The sequence below is a fragment of the Cricetulus griseus genome, chromosome 3 (genome assembly GCF_003668045.3).
Source record: "Cricetulus griseus strain 17A/GY chromosome 3, alternate assembly CriGri-PICRH-1.0, whole genome shotgun sequence".
Classification (NCBI taxonomy): Eukaryota; Metazoa; Chordata; class Mammalia; order Rodentia; family Cricetidae; genus Cricetulus; species Cricetulus griseus.
In genome coordinates this window covers 25,388,317-25,402,584 of record NC_048596.1, presented here as the reverse complement: position 1 = coordinate 25,402,584, position 14,268 = coordinate 25,388,317, and the positions used below count along the sequence as shown (strand labels likewise).

Below are 14,268 nucleotides of genomic sequence, written 5' to 3'. Positions count from 1 at the left end.
CTTAATGACTTAGGAACCTGGTGGAAGAACTGTTGCCATTCTCAGAAGCTTCCAGTGCTTCTGACAGTGATGATTCAGCTTGCTCAAAACCGTAGACCTGGGTTCAAAAGTTAACTGTTTCATTATTATCACAGAACAGTCTCAGCAAAACAGGAAACGACCATATTAACATTATGCTAATGACAACTTCTTAGAATACACTTCAGAGTTCATGGATTAAAATTGAATATAATTGTGCTGTTAATAAGTTGGAATTCTTGGGGCCAGCAATGTGGCTCCACATGTGAAGGTACTTACTGTAAGCATGATGACCTAAGTTGGATTCCCAGAACCCCCATGATAGGATAGAACCAACTCCCTCGTGCTGTCTTCTGACTTCAGCACATGTGTGCCATGGTACATGCACACACAAGCTTGTGTGTGCATTCACAGGTGTACATAAGCACACACTCTCTTGTTCTCTCTCTCTCGTGCACACATAAATGTTTTTAAAAAGTTGGAATTCTCTGCCTTCTCACTATACAGTCATAAGCTATAACTTGGTCTCTGTCGAGGCCACTTCCTTCAGTCAGTCACTCATTTGAAATCCAAATTAACTTCCTCACCCACCCTCACTTCTGCCTCTTAGAAAAAGGTCCATCTATGTGGAGACCTATCTATACCCACCTCTTGTCAGAGAATAAAGCCCAAGTCCCTGAGTGTCATTTTGAGCCTTCTGACTAGGGTCTATATTTTCTCCGCCCTCATGGCTTGTTACTTGCCCAGATGGGTCCTTGTCTGAGATTGAGAATCGGGGAGGAAATATTGGAGGCTCAGCCGAGAACAGATAGGTGAAAGGGTGAATTGGACAGAAGGATGGTAGGTGACACAAGGGACATGCGTGGTCACTGGGCAGCATTACCGGCCCACTGACCTCGTAACTGGATTTAAAGTGAAACCAGGGAGCATATGGCCTCTGTGGTATGGGTACAGGGCAAGGAATCCTCACATTCCTTGCATTCTGCCAGAACCTGACAAAGCCATTCCCTTTCTGGTCACTGCTTTTGTGCATGCTGGGACCACCCTGTGAAACACATTATCTTTTCCTGCCAAAATTATTATTATTATCATTACTATTATCATTTTCTTGTTTTAATTATTCTTCCCTCATATATCACATCCTGAAACAGCAGTTTCACCTTCTTCTCCTCCCCCCAGTCTCTCCACCCCCACCTCAACTCTCCTCAGATTCACCCTCCCTCTGTCACCCCTCAAAAAGAACAGGCCTCTCAGGGACATCAACCAAACATGACATAATATGCTACTATAAGACCAGGCACATACTGTCATGTCAAGGCTGGATAAGGGAACCCAGCCACAGGAAAAGGGTCCCATAAGTAGGTAAAAGAAAATTCTTCTAACAACCTAGATGCCCCTCAACTGAAGAATGGATAAAGAAAATGTGGTACATTTACACAATGGAGTACTACTCAGCAGTAAGAAACAATGACATCCTAAAATTCCCAGGCAAATGGACAGAACTAGGAAAAACCATCCTGAGTGAGGTAACTCAAAACCAGAAAGACAAATATAGTATGTACTCACTCATAAGTGGATACCAGACATAAAGCAAAAGATACCCAGTCTACAATCCCCAGAGAAGCTAGAACCCTCTTCCAGAAACAGATGGAAGCAGATGCGGAAATCCACAACTAACCAATGGCCAAGCTCCTGGAGTACAATTGAAGTGAGGGCAGAGCAATAATATGGACAAAGGAGTCAAGACCATGAAGGGGAAACCCACAGAATCAGCTGACCTGAGCGTGAGAGATCACTGACTCAGGTCTGACAAATAGGGAACCTGCGTAAGACCCAACTAGACTCTCTTAATATAGGTGACAATGGTGTGACTAGCACAATATATGAGGCCACTGGCAGTGGGTCCAAGATCTAAAACTAATGCACAAACTGACTTAATGGAGCCCATTCCATATGGAGAGATACCTTGCTCAGGCTAGACACAGGGGTGTAGGGGGTGGAGAGGTGCCTTGGTCCTGCCTCAAAAAGATGAAAAGATAGACTTAATAGACTTCCTAGAGGAGGCCTTACCCTCTCTGAGGGGTAGGTGGAAGGTGGAGGGGGTGGGAGGAGCCAACAGAGAGGAGAGAGGGGGAACTGGGATTGGAATGTAAAAAGTAAATTAATAAAAAAAATCTTTTCTCCTAAATTTTGGTCAGTTTTAATTCTTGTAATCTTTAAGAAAAAAAGGATCAATAAGCACAATAACCAGCGCTAGTCAACCAAGAGTGACCCACGAGCACCAGCAGTCAGCATACAGAAGATGGCGCTTAGGAAACATTTAACAAGTTTGTGGCTTCATACTTCCAAAGATTAAAACAGCAGAGTTATTCTTTGATCAGACAAAACATACGGCCATAAGTTCCTTAAGGGAACTGGAAAAAAATTATGAAATGCTTCACAGATTTGTGTGTTGCTTGCCCAGAGGCCATGCCAATCTTTTCTGTATCGTTCCAGTGTTAGTACATGTGCTGCCGAAGTAAGCACACACAAGAAGAAAACAAAACAAAAAAACCTTTCTTTTGTGGAGACTGCTACTGACAATTTTCTCCTTATTTCCCTTCATCCTCCTGATACTTGGTCATCTCCCTCCATTCTTTCCCACTATGGGTACATTTGTGCAACAACTCGGCCATTACGCTTTTCTCTACCATGTTGTGCATTCAGCAGTGGTTAAGTTGTGAACTTTTAATCTCGGTTTATAACTGAGAAATATATAGCTAAAAGTTACATGCTTTAATTTTTATTATGTCTTTCCTACCAAATATAAATTCATAACGTGCTCTTTCCAAATAGTAAAAGATACCTACGTATGCATAGATGTAGATATACCTATCTATATTAAAAATGGGAAAAGTAAAAACTGTCGAAGACTATTCATAAATATTAAATATACGAGATAAAAATATTATCTTAAAATAAGCTAGAAAAATTCAGGTGATGGTGGCACACACATTTAATCCCAACACTCAGGAGGTAGAGGCAGGCAGATCTCTGAGTTCAAAGCCAGTCTGGTCTACAGAGTGAGTTTCAGGACAGTCAGGGCTACACAGAGAAACTGTGTCTCAGAAAAAAAAACAAAAATCGAACAAAGAAAACAAAAAAAATCTTCATGGGGGCTGGAGAGATGGCTCAGGGGTTAAGAGCACTGACTGTTCTTCCAGAGGTCCTGAGTTCAATTGCCAGCAACCACATAGTAGCTCACAACCATCTGTAGTGGGATCTGGTGCCCTCTTCTGGCCTGCACTGTATACATGATAAATAAATAATCTTTTAAAAAAATCTTCATAGAAGCCTGCATAATATGCATGGTTTGTCTGCTCTGTTTCATGAAGCCTGCTTGGTTAAAAGCAAACAGGTTGAAGCCCCAGAATCACATGGGTCAATATGGAACACACATATACTCAAGTTACACTAAAACTTTAACTATAAAAAATAGTTTGAGAGTTTATTTTTTTCAATCATGTGAAAAGCCATGGAAATTTTAACCTCTGAAACAGTTTTATATAGTTTACAAATAAAAGCCAAACAGAAATTAACGTCTGCCATTTTTTTTCTGCAGTGATGCCCTATCTTATTCAGGCTGTTGTAACAAAATGCCAAAAGCTAGGTGGCTTAACAAACAAGGAAAGTTTATTCTTCACAGTTCCAGTGGTGGGGAAGCCCAAGGTCAAGACATGAGCAGATTGATGTGTGGTGGGGAGGGGGGAGGAGCGTCTGGTTTTTCCACTTGTACTTTCTTGGCTGTGCCCTTGCATGGCAGAATGGAGTTGGTCTAGGACTGTTTGGTAAAGGCATGAGTTCCAGCTGTACTCTCATGATGTAATGCCTTCAGAAGGCCTCACCTTAATAGGGTCACCTTGGAGGTTAGGGTTTCATCGTATGGGTTTGTAGGTTGCAGACATTGAAGTCATAAAGTGTAATGATTCCACATCAGTCCAGGGGAGTGAGGAGACTTAGGGTGCTCGTCCTTTTTAAGCTTTAGTTTCTCTGTGTACGAGATAGGGGATTTGGTTCAAATTACCACCAAGGTCATTTTGACTCAAGTGTGATTTGGGAAAGTTAGGAAGCACAGCCTGTAACCATGGTGAGGCTAGATGACCGGTGAATCTGAAAATACATAATTTTCTCCTTCTCTCTAGCAGCAATGCTTTCCATTGACTAAGTCACTCTGTGTATATCCCCTTAATAAACCAACCTCTTGATTTTTTTTAAAAAAAGAAAATGCCAGCTGCTCAATAGTGAATGGAAGAGCATTGAGAAATACCAAACAAATGAGTCTCACCTCTGTATTAAATAGAGATCTGCATTATTGCGCTGTTTTTCTTCCCTGTTGCAGGTATTCAGAAAGCAATGGGTGATGATTTCATAAATTTAGAAACTATTTCACATCCGTTCCTGCTGCCTTTGTGTTTATGTGAGAATCTCATTAAAAATATATATGATTTATTCTCCTAAAATATGATTTCCTTCATTTTTGCCTTTCTACAGGCAGCAGGTTTGTGTCTATAAATACAGATTTTTGTCAAGATCCTTTCATTGGTGGTCATTTTTCTCCATCAGCGTCTAGGTAATCTACTTAGACAGTACCACATTTGACCCTCCTGGTTTCCTGAAGTGTGGTCTCATCCATTTTGTCCTTGTGCCCTCCAATAGCCACTGTGGTGCTGCAAGACTTGTGGCCATGCTCCTTAGGGACTGTGCCCTGTCAAGAACACTGCTCCTCACATGAGCATCCTTACCTAGTCGGGACAAGCACGAGACAGGAGTGTCTCACTGTGTGCTGACGTACATTCCAGACGATCAAGGCCTCTAACATAGAGACTTAGATCATTAGATGAACGTTGCTCAAGGAGATAGCAGGAAAGCCAGCTGTGGCAGTGCCCCTCCTATCACTTGGGGGGGTGGAGACGGGAGGGTCCAGAGTTGTAGGCCAGCCTTAGAGGCAGCCTGGGCTGCATGAGACCCTGTGACAAAACAAAACAACACAAAACTAATGGCAACAACAAAACAAGGAGGGGAGATTTTATTTTTTTTTCACTGTTTTATTCTACAGTAGCACGTTTATTGGAAGTGTTGTATACTGACCAGCTGTGGGAGATGAGAGGGTTGCTCACCCTCTCTGAGTTTTAGTTCCCTGTTCTGTAAAGTTTGGGTCTTATTTCTAAAATGCATTTGGTTCTAAGCCTACTTATGTTCATCTCATGTCTGTCTCCCCCTGTTCTCTCCTCTGTTCTTCCATTCCTCCTAGCTTCATCTAAGCTTACTGGGGACAATCTGTGCTTTACATTTAATCAGCTTCCCCTTGCTTCTCATGACTTTTCTTTAAATCGGTATGGTTCAATTTTTTGTTTGTTTGTTTTTTGTTTGTTTGTTTGTGGAGATTTTTAGAAAGCATTTATTACTAATTAGTCCATTTATTTTCTAGCCACGTTGAGATGAGTTAACTCACCAACTCAGTTTGTTTTGCTTTTATACTTGGAAAATGGTCTAAAAAGGAAACCGTTCTTATTTTTATGGAAATTATAATTAAACACATTCCCCCTTGCAGGCATTTTTGAACATCTTTATCAAAGAGAATCAAGCCAATTGGATGCTATTGACAGCAGAAACTAAAGAAAAAGTTTGCCATTTACCTACCTTCCTGCCATCAGTGCAGAATATCCTACTGAGTGCTTCCAAGCTGTTAAACCAAAAAGAAGATTGACAGCCCCCAAACCCTGTAGAAATGGACTAGAAAATAGTCTGCAATAGGGCCACTTACTCCTTGAAGAAATGTGTATTGAGTTGTCTGCTAGGTTGCCTATGGCATGTTGTCATGTACAACAGACATTCTTAACCTTACAGAGTTGATTTCTCTACTATTAGGAATCAGGATTTTCAGTAAGCATGAGTATTATCATGTTTTTCACAAGGGAGTAAGAGCTATGGAATATGAAAACTGGAGCAGAAAAGGAAGAACCCAGGGGAAATGGGCAACAGAGAGCTTGGTTGTAGTCTTAAGCACCTATGAATAGGCTAAATTCCCAGGCTAAACAGATTTTCTAGGTGCACTCAAAGTTAAATATCTTAAAATAGGAGATGTCCCTTAAAATAGAAAAATCGCATTGGTTAGTTTATGGAAGTGTCCAGAACTTGGCATGGTTTGATTGCAAATCAGCATAAAGGGGCCCATGGGGAAGCATAAGAAGGACAGAGAAGAGCCTTGAAGAAATAGATCAGTTTTCCACTCACTGGCCCCAGAGACCCAACAGAGACTGAATCCAGCCCCAAACCAGAAGCAACCCAAAGATGCTCAGTGGGACTTCAGAAAGGTTCCACTTGAGAATCTAAGTGAAAGACTTAGCCGATGCAACAACCAGGTTTGTGACCTACAGAACTGACATAATAAGTGGTATTCTTTGAGGCTCCTCTTTCTGTAGAGATTTGACGTAATTGAACACCCACAGGGTTAGGGAGTTGGCCAGGAGAGCCCCAGGCAAGAGAGAAAACAAGAACCAAGTTCCCAGGTAGTATACCTGAGGGGCTGCAGGGTGGCCACTGTGACTAGCTAGAATGCAGAAAACAAGGGCTTGAGTGAGAAATGAGGTCAGAAGGGGTTAACCTTGAGATGGCAAGTTGTCTAGGTGGACTCACCTATTTACACTAGTCCCTAAAAGCTGAGAACTTTTGCACGGTGGTCAGAAGCTGTGCAACTGTGGATAAATGACCAGAAGCACCGTTGCTGACTGAAGATGGAGGAAGACATGGGCCTGGGAGAGTGTGTGTGGCCTCTAACAAATAGACATGGCACCGAAGCCTGGTCTCCTCTATATCCTCAAGACTGCCAACACCTACCTGACCATAAAACTATAAAATAATAAACTTTAACTTGGGTAATTTATGACAGTAGGCAAAGAAAATCCACAGAGCAAACAGCTGGATATAAGAATCTGTAAAAAGAGAGAGGCAGGAGTTTGAAGGCACAGAGGTAGCATTGGAAGTCTTGGCTGAAGGAGATCTCCAGGACCATGTGTAGAGACAGGACGGAGAGGCTCTCCACATCTTTTGCTCTGCAACAATTCGCTGCTGGCCAGGTGCTGCATATGGTGTCTTAAGTCTATTTCGAGACTGTGCATGTGTCAGAATGACTCAGTGGGCTTCTTCTAGTATTCCATATGGTGGTTATTCCATGTGGTCATGGTTGGGTAAGGCCAGAGTGGACAGTGTAAGAAGAGCATAAAGCTAAAATGAAATACTGACAAAGACTGGACTGAAAAAGTGTGCCAAGAGATTTGAGGGAGTAAATAGTGCCCAGTATAGAATGCACTAATTGACAAAACAAAAACAGCAAAAGTTCTGCTAGAATTTGAACAAACCATAACCAGTTCTGCATTAAATTTTGAAAGATTTATTTTTTAAGGTGTTTTGAATGTCTTACCTTGATATTTGTCTGTTCACCACATGTGTGCCTGGTGCCCAAATGGTCTGGTTTTGTGCCAGCACATGAAGTCACTTAAAGGCTAAGGACCACTGAGGCGAGGCAATGGGACCCTGTTGCAAGACAAGCTATGGCTCCTCCCTGGAGCCTCCAGGTTCTTGGTTCCCTGTGCAAGATGAGGCGGCACACCTATCTTTTCGTCAGATAGGCTAATAGCATGAAGGAATTTCTAGGTAAGGACTGGATAAGGGACTGGATTGACCACAGTGTTCTGGTTATCTGATGCTGTGTATCAAATCAGCCCAGAGCTTAATGACTTCAAAAAATGGTAATCATTTGTTATCTCCCACATTTCTTGAGTCTGGAATTTGACTGTGTGGCCTGGCCCTGTTCCACACGGTATTCACAGGGTGGGCTCAACAGCTCAGGGCCGGAGTCATCTACCAGCTTGTTGATGGTTCTGGTGCCTGATCTAAGATACCCGGGTTCTTCAGGCATGTTCCTGCCTGTCTGCGTGACCTCTCTATGGCACGTTACTTTCCAGGGTTGTCTGCACCGAGCGAGGTCTAGCTGCAGAAAGTGAGATCTCCACAGGCAGTGTCAGCGTCACAACAAGCATGCCACTGTCCAAGCATTGTTACATCTGTGTTACATTATTTAACCCCTAGCAGGTGTGATTTATAAGGTAGCCTGCTTTTTACAATGAGGGGATAGAGAGTCAGTGAGGATAAATGATGGTTTTAAGCCCACAATGGACTTCTGAATTTTGGGATAAAAGGACCAATGGTGGAGAGTCAGTGGGAGCCTTGCTTCCAGCAAGAAAGAACCGCAGCTTCACTGGTACCTCTGCCAGCTCGTTCTGGGCAGCCACCGACCCCCAGTAAAGCTCACCCCCCCTTCCCTTCCTTACAGGATCAAAAACAAAAACACTTCATTTTATTCAATTACATTTCAATAATATTTTCCTGCTCCTATTTTTCCATTGAAAATATAAATCACTTTTGTTCTAATTTGAGCCAAAGAATTGATCTAGAAACTTAAATATGAAAAGACACCCAAACTGATTATTTTTTTAAACCAGGCATCAACCATTGTAGCACACACCTTTAATCCCAGCACTCGGAAGGCAAAGGCAGGCAGATCTCTCATTTGGTTTTAGTTGTAAATTTGAAACATTGTTTACAAGCAGAGGCAGTACGTGAGACTTGCCTGGGTCAGTGGAAACCCTAGTGCTGATGGGAGAGGAAGTGTACCTTTGGTCCTTCCCACAGCCCCCTTTCTGCCTTGAGCAGGATACCACCCCCCTCCAAAAAAAGTACTGTCCTGCTTCGGTCTCATTGTCACAGCCTTTCTTGGATAGTCTTATTGAGCATGTGATTAGTGAATGAATTTCATACATTTGAACCCTCCCAAATGGCCGCTGGGTCTGTGTTTTTCCCCCTGAAACTTGCCATCAGTCTTTACAAAAGAGAAACATAATTTGTTTTGGGAGACCTCGCCTAATTTCCCCCAAAGACATATATCTGTTGTTTTTTCCTCTCGGTAGTAGGTTAGACACACACACCTGTGTGCCTTTGTCTGGGTTCACGCTGCCATTCATGAAGGGAACCCAGGTTTTTTCCAAGATGGTGTGTTGATTCACTGTGTTAATTATACACTGTAAGTGAAACTGGGAGAATTACTCCACCAGCAGGGCCCAGCGGACAGACAGCGCCTCCCTCCTCTCACAAAGCCTGCATCCTTAGAGGTTGAGAGAGTGAACTCATAGCGTGTTGAACTGGTCAGGTTGTGAGGAATATTATGTGAAAAATAGACCCTGTAGAGGGCTTGTTACTCGCTTTTCTCGTCGCTGTGATAGAATCACTGGTGGGGGGGGGGAGCGTGTTGTGGCTCACGGTTCAGGGACACAGTACATCCTGGCGGGGACGGCATGGTGACGGGGGCGACTCAGCTGTGGCAGAGGAGTACACAGTGACAGGTTACATGGTGGCAGCAGTCAGGAAGAGACAGCTCCAAAGGGGGGTGCTGTAACCTCAGGTCCCACCCCATGTGACCCCTTTCCTCCAGCTAGGCTTCAGATGGTTCCACCACTTTCCAACACAGCACTACCAGCCGTGGAGCAAGTGTTCAAATGTGTGAGCCTGGTGTGTGTGTGGGGGGGGTGCATTTTATACTTCAACAGTAACTGAGGGAAATTGGAGTGTCAGGTTATGTCATTCTACCCAATTATGTCCTCACGGTTCATTCGTCTTCAAGTAGGAGCCAGAAGGCCCTATATGAGTCAGCCCCTCTGGTCTTCTTACTTCAAAGACCTCGGGCGCCCGCATTGTCCTTGTTCTTGGTACTTCCTTTAGTCTTTGTGTAGCCACCCTCCTTCACATAAAACTAACCCCCTCACCTCCTTTTGGACTCTGCCTGGATTAATCATCTTAACTGTCAATCACTTTGCTACCACCCTCCACACCTTGAATCTCTTGGCCGCAGTGCAGCAGAGGAGGTGGTGGATCCCAGCAGTTAGACCCAGCCATGAGCATAGCTGTGTCACCAGCTTTCCCTCCACAAAGCAAATCTGACCATTGCTGGGGACCCAGGCCCCTCTGTGCCTTCAGCTGTTGGGCAGGTTCTCTGTAAAGTCCTGCCTAGTGACAGCACCCTGGGGATCCCCCTGGACTCTCCAGTGGAACCAATTCAACCCTGCACTTAACTGGGAATTTCCACCTGACATTTGGCCTCTCCCCATGTGGCCCACACTCTGTGGATTGGATGGAGTTTCTTGAAGTCAGGGGCCCTGCTTCAGATCACGGTGATTCTACTCCAAGAGTCTTGGCCGTGTATATCCAGTCTGTCCCCCTGCCAGGGAGCCCATTCTAGCCCTCCTCAGATGCTTCTCTTACATCATCAGCTCTGGCTGCCTCAGCTGTGTGCTCAGCTTTCAGTTTCACTGGCTGTTCTGACCTTTTGTGTCTTTCTTGTTTTGTTCAGAAACTGAAACTGCATCTCATACCTAACAGGTTTGTATCTACCTCATTCCATTCTGTTAAAAGCACTGCCCCTCTCCCCTTCTGTCACTCAATTCATGCTTCCAGAACATCAAGAAAGGACAGCTCTGCCTCCACCAGTAAAGTTCCACATGGTCCAGTTTGGGAGACATTAATAAGCAAAATTTAAAGTTTGCTTGTCACAGGTTTGATTCTCGAAGACTCAAGGTGGTGTTCTTTGTATAAGAGATGGGAAGGAGGGGCCGGAAAATATCTCAGTGAGTGGAGGCTACTTGTTGTATTAGCATGAAGAGCTGAGTTCGGGTCTCAGGACCCGTGAAAAAAGTAAGTGTGTGTGTGTGTGTGTGTGTGTGTGTGTGTGTGTGTGTGTGTGTGTGTCTGTAACCCCATTCCTGTGGAGGGGGGGTAGAGACAACAGGATCACTGAGGCTTGATGGCTGCTGGCCTAGCTCCAAATTCAGTGATTCGGCCTGTCTCAGAGGATATCTTTGAGTAAGGCAGAAACCAATAGAAAGGGATATCCAATGCCCTCCTCTGGCCTCTGTATATGTATAGACATGTACTTATGCTACATATAACCACCCCCCTCTCTCTGTCTGTCTCCCTCCCATCTTCCTGCCTCCCTCCCTCTCTCTTCCTCCCTCCCTCCCTCCCCCCATACACACACACACACACACACACACACACACACACACGCTCTCATTCACTCATAGAGAGTGGGGGGTGCAAAGAAGAAATTAAGCAAATTAAGCTGCTATTCCAGCCTCAGTGGAAGTGTGGGGCTGGAATAGCTCTTCAGAACTCTCTTGATTTGGCTGTGGTAGCCAGGCCTTTATACCAGCCCCCTCAGTCTTTGCATGTTGGTCACCTTGAGAAAGTAACCCAGACAAAGTCCATCCCTGCAGAGCCATGAAGCACTCAGGAGAGTTACCATGAAAGCCCCCCTGTCGGTCCCCAATGATGCCCAAGAACCTTCCATGTTACTGTAGGTGAGACTTGGCCTAGTCTCTAAGATTTAATGCAGGATTTTCACTAAGTAGTGACCCCTAGGGCTGGGGAGATGGTTCAGTGGTTAGAACCTCTTACTGCCCTTCCATGGGATCCAGGTTTAGTTCCCAGTACCCATATGGTGGCTTACAGTGATCTTTAACTCCAGGTCCAGGGAATTCTATACCCTATTCTGGCTTCCTAGGCCACTGGGTACCCATCAGACAAAACACTCATACATAAAAAATAAAAGTAAAAAATGGGTTTTTTTAGAAAAATAAATAAACTTTGTAGTCAGTTTTAGTTTACTACTGAACCTTTGTAGATGTCACTGATGAAGCCTTAGAGATGTTTATGGAGCCCTCCTGTCTGGCAAATGGAGAAATGAGACAATAAGAAGGGAAAGGAAACCTTAGTGTGGCTTTCCACAGCGCAGATCCCCTCCACTCACAAGTACTTGAGAAGCAACCCCCAAAATATTACCAGGCAAATGTAGAAGTGGGATCACGAGAGAAAAGTCACCTAAGAAGGATGAGCTCTAGAAGGACTCTACTGTGGACCTTGGGAACCCAGGCCCTGCAGGCAACTCAAGAGAGCAGTGTCCACTCTCCAAAGTTACCTCACTCACATGGAAAGGAAACTGGGACATTGCTGATCAACTGCCCACCTGCCCCTGCCTGAGACTGTGTCCTGGGGCCATTAACTCCCTGCATTGTCTGTCAATCTGCAGAGGAGTCCAGTCAATACAGCTGCAGTGCTGTGTTTACCAGAGTGGTGCTCGCACAATCTTTGTTCAAGGTTACTTTCTCAGGGTAGCCTAGCCTGCTCCCAGAGCCAGAGAGCTACTTCCAGGTGAGCCGTGAGGAAACTGAGGAGGGGGCAGTGACTGTACCTGTTTCAGGGGGATTGCCCAAAACTAGATACACTGACTATCTGCCAAGACTAAACCAGCCTGCCCTGTGCCTAGATCAGGGAGCATAGCCTCTTTCTGAGAAGCAATCTAACACTGCAAGACTGACCAACAGCCACAGGGCCGATGCTACTGCGCTGTGACCAGCCACCACAGCACTCACTGGTGTCCAGGTCTTGCTGGAAAAGCTGTTCCAGAAAGAAAGGTACTTCCTGTGTGCCTTCTGTTTTGAACAGACTGAGTCTTGAACAAAGTCCCACTGGAAACTGGAGCAGTATTGAAGTGGGTAAAGGGTGGAATTGGCCGCAGGTAAGCAACTGGCAGCTTTTGGAGAGGGATGACTGTATTTTCATCCTACCTAGTGAACATTGGGCAGTAGGCAAATCAAGCCTCGGTTTCCTGCTCTGAAAAAATGGTATCAATATGATAGGATTCAATTCATGGGGTATTTAGAGCACTCTACAATACAACTGATATAAAAACGTGTAACTAGAGCTTGCCATGTAATAAGCATTAGCAGTGATGCTGATTATGATTGACAGGAGGGAATGGAAAGGGACGGTCAGGTGAGAGAATGGCCAGAGCTTGGTAAACATGGCATGCAGGAATCAAAAGGAGAAATGCTAAGGCCGGAGAAGACATTGCAGCTAAGAAGGCTTGCCCACTTAGAACAGAACTCTCATAGCAAAACCGCCAGGGGAAGCCCAGTATGTAAAACACATTAACGGAGCCACTTATTTGAACATGGAGTCGGGAACCTCCTCCTCCAGCTACCCACAGCCCCCGAGGGAATTCTGAGAAACCCCAATGTTGCACGAACAAAACCAATTTCTATAGAAGGATTTGTAAGAAGCCACTATAACAGCTCGTTTGTTCTGAATTGAGTAAGTTTTCCGGGGGAGTGGGGGCAACAACGACCTTAAGAGTTACCTTGGATGAAACTGCTTAAGTGTGTTACCTTTTTTGCCTTCTTAACGAGGCTGAATGAAAACCTTGTAACCTGATGATTTTTGGTTATACTAAATGACATTCTATTAGAGTTCTGTACTTCAGTGTGGCGCTTTCCAGCCTCAGAGGCCCTGAAGAGTAGACATGCCCCACTGCCCTGTGCTCTCAGGATCACTGTGAACATTGGATTGGGGGGCGGGGTAGGGGTGTATGTGTGTGGAGGGGGTCTGGCCCATGGGGACCAGGCTATCTAGACTACATCCCAACCCACCCGCATCTCGTTAGTACTCTGACCTCAGCAGGCACTTGACCTCTGTCTCAGTTTTTTTTTTTTTTCCTACAAACTGAATAGTAGTCATACTTACTCAACAGGTTGTAGTAAAAATTTAAAATCTTCCTATGTTCAGAACAATGGTTTGTGTAAGAATGCTAAGTAAATGTGAGGGTGATGGTGGTGGTGGTGGTGATGATGTGGTGGAGGGGTAGGAGGCGGGAGAGATGGATCCATTTTATATGATTTTTCCATCATCTCCAGTCACATAGCGTAGTGCTTAAGCATATAAGCTCTGAGGCTGTCAGTAATCTGAGTATGAGTCCCACCAATGTTGTGACCTTGGGAGAGTGAGTTCTGTGATACTTGAGTTTATTTCATCCAGAAAAGAGGGGCTAAAATACTAACTAGTTCATAGGATTTCTGTGAAGATTAAAAAGGATACAGTTTTTGTAAAACCCAGGTTGGCACCGATTTGGCAAACAGTGAGTGGTCCTTGTCTGGCATCCATCTTTCTTGCTAATTAAGAGTCTTGATTTAATGTATAGTACAGAGTCCGGAGTTGATCATTTTTTGCTCCTAAAAGCGGTTGAGACGATTTTTTGTTTTGTTCTGTAATTGGATTTGGTGAATGGAGGTTGTTAACCTACTGATCTTAAGGAGTAAGGTGCTTGAT

The 14,268-nt window shown here is 44.4% G+C and overlaps 1 protein-coding gene and 1 non-coding gene across 2 annotated transcripts in view; one reads left to right on the top strand and one right to left on the bottom strand.

Annotated features, from left to right (window-relative positions):
• Pcgf5 (polycomb group ring finger 5) overlaps window positions 1-14,268 on the top strand; it is a 114,641-nt gene that overhangs the window by 16,881 nt on the left and 83,492 nt on the right. The gene's annotated exons all lie outside the window — the stretch shown is intronic.
• LOC113834792 lies at window positions 2,440-2,544 on the bottom strand. Its single transcript, XR_003483597.1, has one exon. It is a non-coding gene; the product is annotated as a U6 spliceosomal RNA (small nuclear RNA).